Source organism: Triticum aestivum, chromosome 7B, assembly GCF_018294505.1.
Source record: "Triticum aestivum cultivar Chinese Spring chromosome 7B, IWGSC CS RefSeq v2.1, whole genome shotgun sequence".
Lineage (NCBI taxonomy): Eukaryota > Viridiplantae > Streptophyta > Magnoliopsida > Poales > Poaceae > Triticum > Triticum aestivum.
This window is the reverse complement of record NC_057813.1, coordinates 259999561-260009299: the sequence shown is the minus strand read 5'-3', so window position 1 is coordinate 260009299 and position 9739 is coordinate 259999561. Positions and strand designations below refer to the sequence as shown.

General features: G+C 41.7%; 1 long non-coding RNA gene across 14 annotated transcripts; it reads left to right on the top strand.

The window, feature by feature from the left end:
- Positions 1-435: 435 nt before the first annotated feature.
- On the top strand, positions 436-9612 carry LOC123162709 (uncharacterized). Of its 14 annotated transcripts, none has more exons than XR_006481434.1 (11): positions 438-3103; positions 4114-4820; positions 4954-5035; positions 5119-5230; positions 5329-5837; positions 5942-5999; positions 6490-7334; positions 7416-7483; positions 7564-8012; positions 8530-8806; positions 8891-9610. It is a non-coding gene; the product is annotated as an uncharacterized lncRNA (long non-coding RNA). The 14 variants fall into 14 exon arrangements; XR_006481429.1 differs by having other exon boundaries at positions 438-887; positions 1023-1106; positions 2558-3103; positions 5329-7334; positions 8891-9607; XR_006481431.1 differs by having other exon boundaries at positions 438-887; positions 1020-1106; positions 2558-3103; positions 5329-7334; positions 8891-9607.
- The last annotated feature ends 127 nt before the right edge of the window (positions 9613-9739 follow it).

Genomic DNA, 9739 nt, shown 5'->3' with positions numbered 1-9739 from the left:
CACTGTAACACCGAAATGACTGAGGAAGACATCAACGAAATGACCAAGACTTTGTCGAATGAAATCTTAGAAGATTGTAGTAACGTTGGATTGGCCCCTTTCTACACTCTCAATAAGTCGCTAGCTGTGAGTTTTGAACCCAACTTATACTTGATTCATATTTTCATTTTTGTGCTTGCTCGTACTCATTTATTGTTTATAGGCCGACTCACCCTTGTGGACCAAGAAATTGCCAAAAAAAACAAAGAAAACCCGGACAAAAAACAAGGCCACCAAAAGGCTTGCTAAGAAGAAGTCCAACACTGCCGAATTATCTTTACTCCTAATGAAGCACTTGATGAATAGTCCGCACGTTTAATTTTGCTGGTTTATTTTTGTCATCCTCCCACCGCCGTTTTTTTTCGTCATCCTACCACCTCTGCTCTACCCTCCATCGAAATAAACCGGTGAAAAAAAAAACCCGTGACCGATCCCTCGTTCACACAGCAGATCCATCTCCGCCGCCACCCGACACAGCAGATCGAACTCCGCCGCCGCCCGATCGCACGCCCGATCCTCCCCTACGCCCAGTCCACGGCGGATCCATCCCTGTGCCGCGCCGCGGCGGATCCATCACGTTTTTCACCGACGAGGTACGGGATCGCCGCCGCCGACCTTCCTCAATCTTTTGTCTAGGGTTCCCCGCCTCCGCCGCCGCCGCCGACGGCGCCATCGCGGAACCTCAGGGCAGGTCAGGTCTCCAAGCAGCTCGTGCTTGTGTGGAGTCGCCGCACTCCGCACAGCGCTGCCGCGGCGGATCCCCGGGGCCGCCGCCGCCGTTGAACCCCATGGACGAAGCCGTCCCACGAACGACCGATGCAGGCACCACAACAACAGCTCGTTACCGAGTAAGTTCCCGGCACCCAGCACGCACATTGGCACCATGCTCTTGGTCAGCGGCTGCATGCTCCTCGGTTTCCCTTGCAAGATGAACACCATACGCTGCACCGGGTCACCCTCTTGATCACTTTCTCATGCAGCAGAATATCAGGGGCGCAGATGATGTACAGGATCATCTCGTCCATGCCATGGAACAAAGCCACCTGCTTGACGAGCTCCAAACAGAGGTAAGGCTTGATGCCCCACTGGATCCACTTCAGAAAAGGGTGTTGACTGTTCTGAATTAAGCCAAACATGAAATCTGATTGAGGTAGGGATGAAGCTCTTATTTTGCATAGTATTTTTAGGCAATTTCAGAATTTACGTAACATATATATGTCCCTAGATTAGATAGTATGCATGCCCTCTGTAACCTGCTGAATGTCTCTTGGGTAACTAAAAATATTCAGAATAATCTAAATTTCAGAAATTCTTCATGGATTATGAATGGCAGTTATATGCCACCAGATAGCAAGATTGCTACTTGAACAATTTGTTATCTGTGAAGCTTAGGCGTTAGACGAACTAAATTTGCTATCATTTTCCACCATTTATATTTATTCCTAAGGCCATCAGAGCCATTAAGACACTTGCGCTGCCCTAAGGGAGTCCTGTTACCCTTTTTTTAGTCAATGACCCACCAGTCACCACAAGTGCAAATGGTTAGTTTACTAAAATTCAATGACAGTATATATTTACTCCTGTTTATTTGCACGTATGGTTTCTCAATTTCACTTCTCAACATGGTATTTGCAACTTAATCATTACTCAACCGACCTGCTTTTGGTATACTTTTTTACAAGTATAATAAAAAAAGGGCAACCTGGTGCATGTAGCTCCCGCTTGCGCAGGGTCCAGGGAAGGGTCCGACCACTTTGGGTCTATAGTACGCAGCCTTTCTCTACATTTCTGTAAGAGGCTGTTTCCAGGACTTGAACCCATGACCTCATGGTCACAAGGCAGCAGCTTTACCACTGCGCCAAGGCTCCCCTTCTTTTACAAGTATAATCACATTAAGATATATTACTGTATCCCCCCTAAAAAAGGTATATTACTATAATTTAGTAGGGCGCTCATTCGATTCACAAAACAAATTTTACACGAGATTGTATGAGCTTCTGCATATCTGCACCTATATTAGAATCAGATCAAACTCCTACATTTACTAATATAGTTGATGCCCCTTAAAATGATTGAAACAACATTGTTATGCATGATTATCGATAACTCAGGCACTCAGCTGATTAGGCAGTAAATGGTGACTATACCATGTAAGATGCATTTTCCCTTCAGAATGTAACATGTGTTTTTATGAATTTTTGGATGCGAAACCATTTGCACACTAGCATGCATACGCCCTGTCAACGAAAATAATAAAATGATTCAGCACAATCGCAAGATATCAGTAGTTCAGCACACCATGGTAGCACATGCATGGCCCACCATGTACTCTCACTACTAACACCATAGTCAATTCAAGCGACCTATTGCTAGGAAGTGCATGAGCTGATGCTAGCATGCCCTGACAAAACATGAAAAAACTTGTTCTCTAATGTATCTACCACCTGAGAGATTGTTTCGATACAATTATTGTATTTAAGAAAATAATTACCAGGTTCTCTGATGTAGTAGTTCACAGGTTCTCTGATGCAAGGGCTCTGGGTCATCAGCTTCGGCAAGTGGAGATACAAGTTCGGGCACGACGAGCTTTATTTCGTAAAAACGCGACTTTGATGTTTGAATCTTCCTTCTAATCTTTTTAATGATAAAGAGGCTCTCTTAATAGAATGTGAATTTTCCCTTTGTTTGTTAGCTTTTATGCTTTATTGTGTTCTTCGTCAAACAAAAATCGCTACAGACAGGGACTGGCATGGACATCGTGGACTTTCACAACACGGCCTGCAGCACAGTTCCAACGTGCTCTGCTCCTCGGACTCTGTCTGTCTGTACAACATCAACAACAGCCTGATGGTTGCCTCCGGGCCATGGCATGGCAGGACATGCAGGTTCCTATTCAATGGAGACATATGGAGGCGCTGGCCTGTCGCACGCTCGCTGGACACACATGAGCAGCCACATGGTGACTGTCTTCACGGGAGTTTTCTTTCTCCCAAGAGCGCCAGCTGCCTGAAGGGACAAAACTATGGAGGGGCGGTGAAGAGATGATGTTGAAGTACTACGTGTGGTGAGTTCCAGCGGCACAAACATGCTAGCCACGTCTAGCTCCGTCTCGGTGCTTCCTCTATTCATTAATTTTAGTTCGTGCATGATATCTACCATGTTCTTTGAATTATATATGTGCTCATTCATAATTCATAATGCTTCGATGTTTTCTACTATAACGAGTATTCGATACGACTAATGCAGAAAGTTCTTCTCAACATTACCTAATTATTATGAAGTTAGTGTGATAAGAAACACAAAAGATCAAGAAATCACACACTTATTTCTACAGAATATGTAAGCTAGATTTTATGAAGTTAGTACTATTAGTTTTGCTTTTTATGCACTTACCAAATTTCATGAGAGCAATTAGCAGGTCTGAATACATGTCCAATATAAAGGGTTGTTCACTTGTTGTGACTTTCTAATGACTGTAGCCCATTTTTTCTTCATTGTTCTTTGGTCTTTTTTGGGAGATTTAACAAGTTTCTGAACCATTATGTAAAAGAATTGGAATCACTGACATATTAAATTCAGCCACAATTGCAGCTATTTCTAATTTAATTTAAACCAAGATGACTATCACCAGTCCCTTTTTTAGTTTTCATGCATTTATCAAAGAAGCTACTTTGTTACTTGAAATGATAAAATAGCTACAATGTAGATATGCTGATTTTGTGTTTGAATCAGTCTGTTCTGATGAATGCCTCTTTTATTTGCCAAGCTCCAATGGCTTACCAAGATGTGGCTTTTTTCGTGGACCAAGTAATTAAATTGTAGATTCGTTGTGTATGTAAGCTGACAAGTAATACATCTCCATTTTTTCAGTTTCAGCACAAAAATTGCACTGGATTGTGCCGGCTGGGGTGGTCACTTTCTTTGGAAAGAAAGAAACATATATATTGGAGATGCATGCGTTTAGATTTTTATATTTTTTTGCCATGAGTTCAATAGTCTCTGTTAAAACACAGTAATTTTGTTGCTCTGCTGAGCAGGTTTTCTTATACATATATTTATTTTGAAAATTCATAGATGGATGAAATGCTGCTGAGACGTTACAAGATATTCCAGCAGAGGCATCCTTACCGTCCGCATTACAAGGATATGAGAACATTGGGGTCCTGAAGGCAGTGACCTGTTTACCATACACATATTTACTTCCTTTCTAGGGCGGAACAATGGAAGGCACAATTCCAAGTACAACTCTTCAAGAACAGGATCTCGGAAGGAACAACAATTTACAAGCTTGGCGCTTACCAGGTTCATTATGCTAGGGAAAGATACAAAACTGTAGATTGTCCATGGAGAGTAGTGTTTGCCCAAAAAACTACCGTGGAACCAATTGTGCCTCAGCCACCAAACTTTCCCAAGTATGGATATACCACCTACAATGTACACAGTATCAAAGCCGCATTAAACAAATTGTTTTGTTGTCAGGTCAGCCACTCTTAAGAATTGTTTTTATTGTATAATTTTCCACTTCTTACAACTTACAATTTACTGAACTTGTGAATGTTGGATTAGTTACCAGCATCACAAGAATATTTGCGCCGAGCGGCGGATCGATTGACCAGATATGAGAAAATCACATCACAAACGTGTGCCAACTTTTATCATTTTTCATTCTGTGTTCTTATCTCTTCACTGAAACAATGATATATCTTTCCAGAATGCCCGCCGTTGTGACGTTTTGGGGAAAATTAGCAGATTCCCTTGATGCAGACAAAGCTACAACGGTGGTCTGCTCAAGAACCCATTATAGTTCTATTTGTTGGCATGCCAGTACATGAATTTAATGTTAATCGTCATCTTATATCAATCCTGCACAATTTAGATAAGAAAATAAAATTACCTGTTAAATTTTTTGTACAGGAAACTTGGCCTCCAAGTCCTGTCTGGCAACTCGATGGTACATAAATCTAACTATTTCTGAAGCGGCAACTATTCTAGGAAGGTACACACAGCACAAATGATCCATCCGTGCAACTAATTTTCAATAATCCAGCATCTGTGTTGTCAAATTTCACAATATCTCAGATCTACTGCAAGATCCCATCAAATTGAGATAAGCACCGGCTCACAGGGTCATCGCTAGGCAACAAATACAACAATCACATAATTATCAGCCGTTGACCCTGGTGGAATCATGGTATGTTGTCATTGCTATCAAAGCTACACTAATGTCTTTCTCCGAGTAACAATATTTGGTTTCTTTTCTAAAATAGATTGACCTGATGTGATTTGCAGGACCAGTACTATATACTGGAAATAAAGAGAACTGAAGTGTCCCCTTCCATGGCATTGGGGGGCCTTTCTCTGCCAGGCGTGGCGGCTCCTTGGTAGGATGATGCAGCTGGCTCGGCGGAGGCTAGGACACATTACAAGCCCCCTCACCCACCCCGACGAGAAGGGCGGCAAGACGACAACTGCTTGCTGATTTTTATCGTTGCATAAATATGCTTATTTTTACATTGCTTGTCGCTGAGCTGGAGATGGAAAGAACCAATCTTACTATACTGTTGTGTGAGAAATATTAGTCTGCAAATTGATTACTAATCCCTCCGTCTCAAAATAAGTGACTCAACTTTGTACTAGCTTTAGTACAAAGTTGAGTCACTTATTTTGCGATGGAGGGAGTATTTTCTATCCTTTGGTGAAATGACCAGGAGCAAGCAAGATGGTGCCAATACTTGCGAGATGATAGTGTAGTTGGCCTTGACTTCCTTTTCTGGTCCTAACCAATTTTAGAGAACAGTGTAATGTTTTTTATTGTTTATTATCCTCGGCGCATACAAAAAATTACTTGAGTCTCAGGTAGCCAGGTTGCATTATCACCATCTTACAAATATTTGTTGTGCAGGTCTGAGCTGTGTGCAAGGAAGCTCAAGACATTGGGGGAAAGCATTGTTGGATATGTGGTATCCTGACCCTCTTACTTGGGACTTGGATAAGTTACAATCTTACATGTTCTGAGTTCTGTACTCCCATGTACTTGGGTTCAAGAATTTATCTTGACATTATTTTAAATTTTCTCTAAGATGTGCATATCACCGCTGAATTTTTTGCAATATATAAATTCAGTGTTACTGTGAACACTTGAACAATACATACAGATGTGTGGAATGAGATTGTTCTATACTGAGGACTGTAGTTTACTGATGTATATTATTAATAAGCTCCTAATAAATATGATTTGCCAAAAAACAAATTGCGCATACAAGAGTCAGCTAGGTAAGTATGATTTAATAGGTTACTGAAGATTTGCGATGAATAAAAATGGCACGGTCAGCTAGGTAAATCTCATTGAGTTTTACACAATGAGATGCATAGAAATAATTGTTCTTCCTTGTTCATATGTTGCACATAATAATACAAAAGGTTTATTTCTATGTATGTTTATTTTTGCAGAGTACATATCAGAGATGGCGAGGGATTATGTCGATGTTCAAAAAGAATCATATTGTACAAGGGTCCCGAGGCAATGTCGTTGGAAGGGGTCGAAAATTTTCTAAGCTTTATACAACAATATTGGATATGCAAGCAGAAAAAAAAGGCTAAGGCCCCTTTTGGTTCATAGGGTTGGAATAATAATAGGAATATAAAAATTATAGTAAATGAGATGTCATGTATCTCAAATCATATGAATAGTAATACGAAAAGAGATGTCCTTTCATTCATATCATTGGATTTTTCCCATTGAGTCTAGGTTAATATTATTTTCATATGAAATGTGAAGGATAGGAAGATTTTGTCCATACGAATACGATTCTATTCCTACAAACCAAAGGACTTTAAATATATTTTTTCTATAAAAATCCTATCCTATAGAATTCCTATAAAATTTCTCCAAACCAAAGGAGGCCTCAAAGGCCCGTAGCAACGCACGGGCATTGTACTAGTTTAATTTGGATGACAAAGATGATGATGATGAGTCGAAGGTAGAACTTGATTCCCTTGGTTCGTTTTGTGTACATCTTATTGACAATGACTATTATCAGGATGAAGCGTATGCCAGCCGTGCAGATGATGCAGAGGTAATTATTATTTTCTCCGGCTCAGAACCTCTGCCAACACAGGAAACCTGACAAGGAAGCTAGAAAGTAAGATTTTCTCACCCTTTAGCTCATTTGGATCCCGACTTTCTTTTGAAGAAGCAGCAACATGAAGCTCGCCATACAACCTGGAACAGTCGTGGTGGAGTTTTATCCTCTGGCTTACCGAACACCCCAGCACCTCGCAAACGTCGACCGGAGGTCTAAAAAATTTCCGACTTAGATTATCCCAAGGCAGGCCTTGTTCGTCAACCTCTTAACCCGTCTGATTCAAATTATCAGGGAGCATCTCACTCTTCCTCTGGCGACTCAACGGGAACTCAAATCCCAACTTTCAAGACTGTGAATGGGTAAGGGTATATTCAATCATTCAAACTTCATGCTTGTTTAATATGCTGACATATGTGTATTTCTTGTTCTCAATGGTCAGGCCAAACCCAGCAAAAAGGCGAAACTGAATAAGCCGGCCAATGACTCCAACCCGTCTGAGCCGGAAAACAACAACCAGAATCCTCTCATCCAATTGTAGAAGCCACCATCGATGACCCGCCATCAGAAGACCATGAAATATCCATAGACCATATGGATATTGAGCCGGCCATTTCTAAGCCGCCAAGCCCAGCTAAGCCCGCTGAAGATAAGACTGACGACGTCGTCGTCACCGGGTTTGGTTACACAACACCGGACAACCCCACTGTCTTATCCAAGCACAGCGCCAAGGAAGAGAAATCTGCTGATGATAAAGGCAAGTGGAAGGTAGACTTAGAGAGCTATGCCCAGTTCAGTGCACAAGACACCCACTCTGGTTATTTGAACCATCTATACACCAGCCGTGATTTTGAAGCCGGCTTAGTCAATTTGATGAAGGAACGCTATGAGGTAATCCAATCACTATTCTCTTCATAATTATATGTCTATCAGCCGCCAAGTCTATAGGATATGATAGGATTGAATATGTTGTAGACATTCCAATTGCCATAAAGAAACTGAACATCATCATTAGTAGCCCCCACGGGTCGGCTTCAATCATCAAGTTAAGCCGAGACTTTAAGTAGCAGAAATGAACTTCGCATCCGTAGCCCCTGAGGGTCGATTTAACTAGCATAGTTAAATCGGGACTTACCAACATTGATAAATCAACACTTGAATATGTAATCTTGACAAACCGGATCATATCATTGCACGCAAGTCATCAGATAAATTCATCTTTGAACAGAGCAATAGACATTAGCCCCCAAGTGCCAAGGAAAATATTGGTATTGTTCTTGGGACTTTGAAAAGTTCTTTAAGAGCAATAAATATTAGCCCCAAGTGCCACGGAAAATACTTGTATTGTGTTTGGGATTTCAAAAAGTAATCATGATCATAATACCTTCCATGTTTGTTTATGTCACAGGCTAAACTGACTGAGAAAAATGCACAGCTGAATGATCTGAAGGCCAACATTAAAACTCAGCAATCTGAGACATCCAAGGCCAAATCAGAACTGAAGACTGCTTTAGAAAAAATTGAGCAGCTGAAACAAAACTTCAACACTGACAAAGATGGCCGGGAGACCAAAAAGGTAGCTCTATTGAAGAGAGCAGAGGATGCTGAAGCCACACTTAAACCGGTGACTGACGAGTTGTCCAGTTTAAGACACTAGATCAATAACATGCCGTCAGCCATCTTCGGTAAGTAGGAAACATGACTCCTTTGCATCTCAATAAACATATTATAAACACCTGCCGGCTTACCGATAATTTTTACTGATATAGGTTCTCAGAGCGCTAAGTTTGGCTCAGATATGCGCATCCGGCTTAAAGTTGTCTACACCCTTGTAGAACAGTTACACACTGGCACCCAATGTACAATTGCTGCTACTATGCACAAGAAATCTGCACCCACTCTCATCAAAGATACACTGGAGAGGCTATCAGTGCTGCCCCAAAGGATTGATGATTTAAAGTGAGCCTCTGCTAGAGCTGGCGCACTGACTGCCTTAAGTCGGGCAAAGGCATGGCAAGCAGATCTGGATCCAGAAGATTTGGCCAATGGTTGCCCCAGTGTCAAAGAGGATGGACCTGCCTTCAGTGCTAATGACTTTGCAGAAATAGCAAGAGCAATGCGTCCATTAGCAAGTAAGTTGGCTGAAGAAACCAATCTATCCACATACCAAGCGGCTTATGGCTCTGAGAACAAGAAAGTGAAGGCGCCGGTTCATCAGGAGACGAATCTCATCCCGCCCATTCGTAAGCATACCTTCGCTCCTGATATTGATCCATTATTGATGATGAAGCTATGTTTAGAGCGTTGACCAGTATCAACTGGGCTACACCTGACTTTGATGGATAATCAAGGAGCTGAAGAAGAAGAAGAAGAAGCGCAGGATGATTCGGAGGCTTCAACCCGCCAGGAGTCATGAGCCGTTTTATTAATCATAGCACTTTATTGTTGACGTCTCAAAAACACTTATCCTCTTTGGGCCATCGAATGCCTTATAATAAGGCTGTTTAAACTTTGATCTACCGTGCCATCATGCACGTGTTTGTTTGCATAACATTGCTGATCCGTCAGTTGAAGATCTACCACTTATGCTCATCCACTACCGCAGGATGGTCCAAACG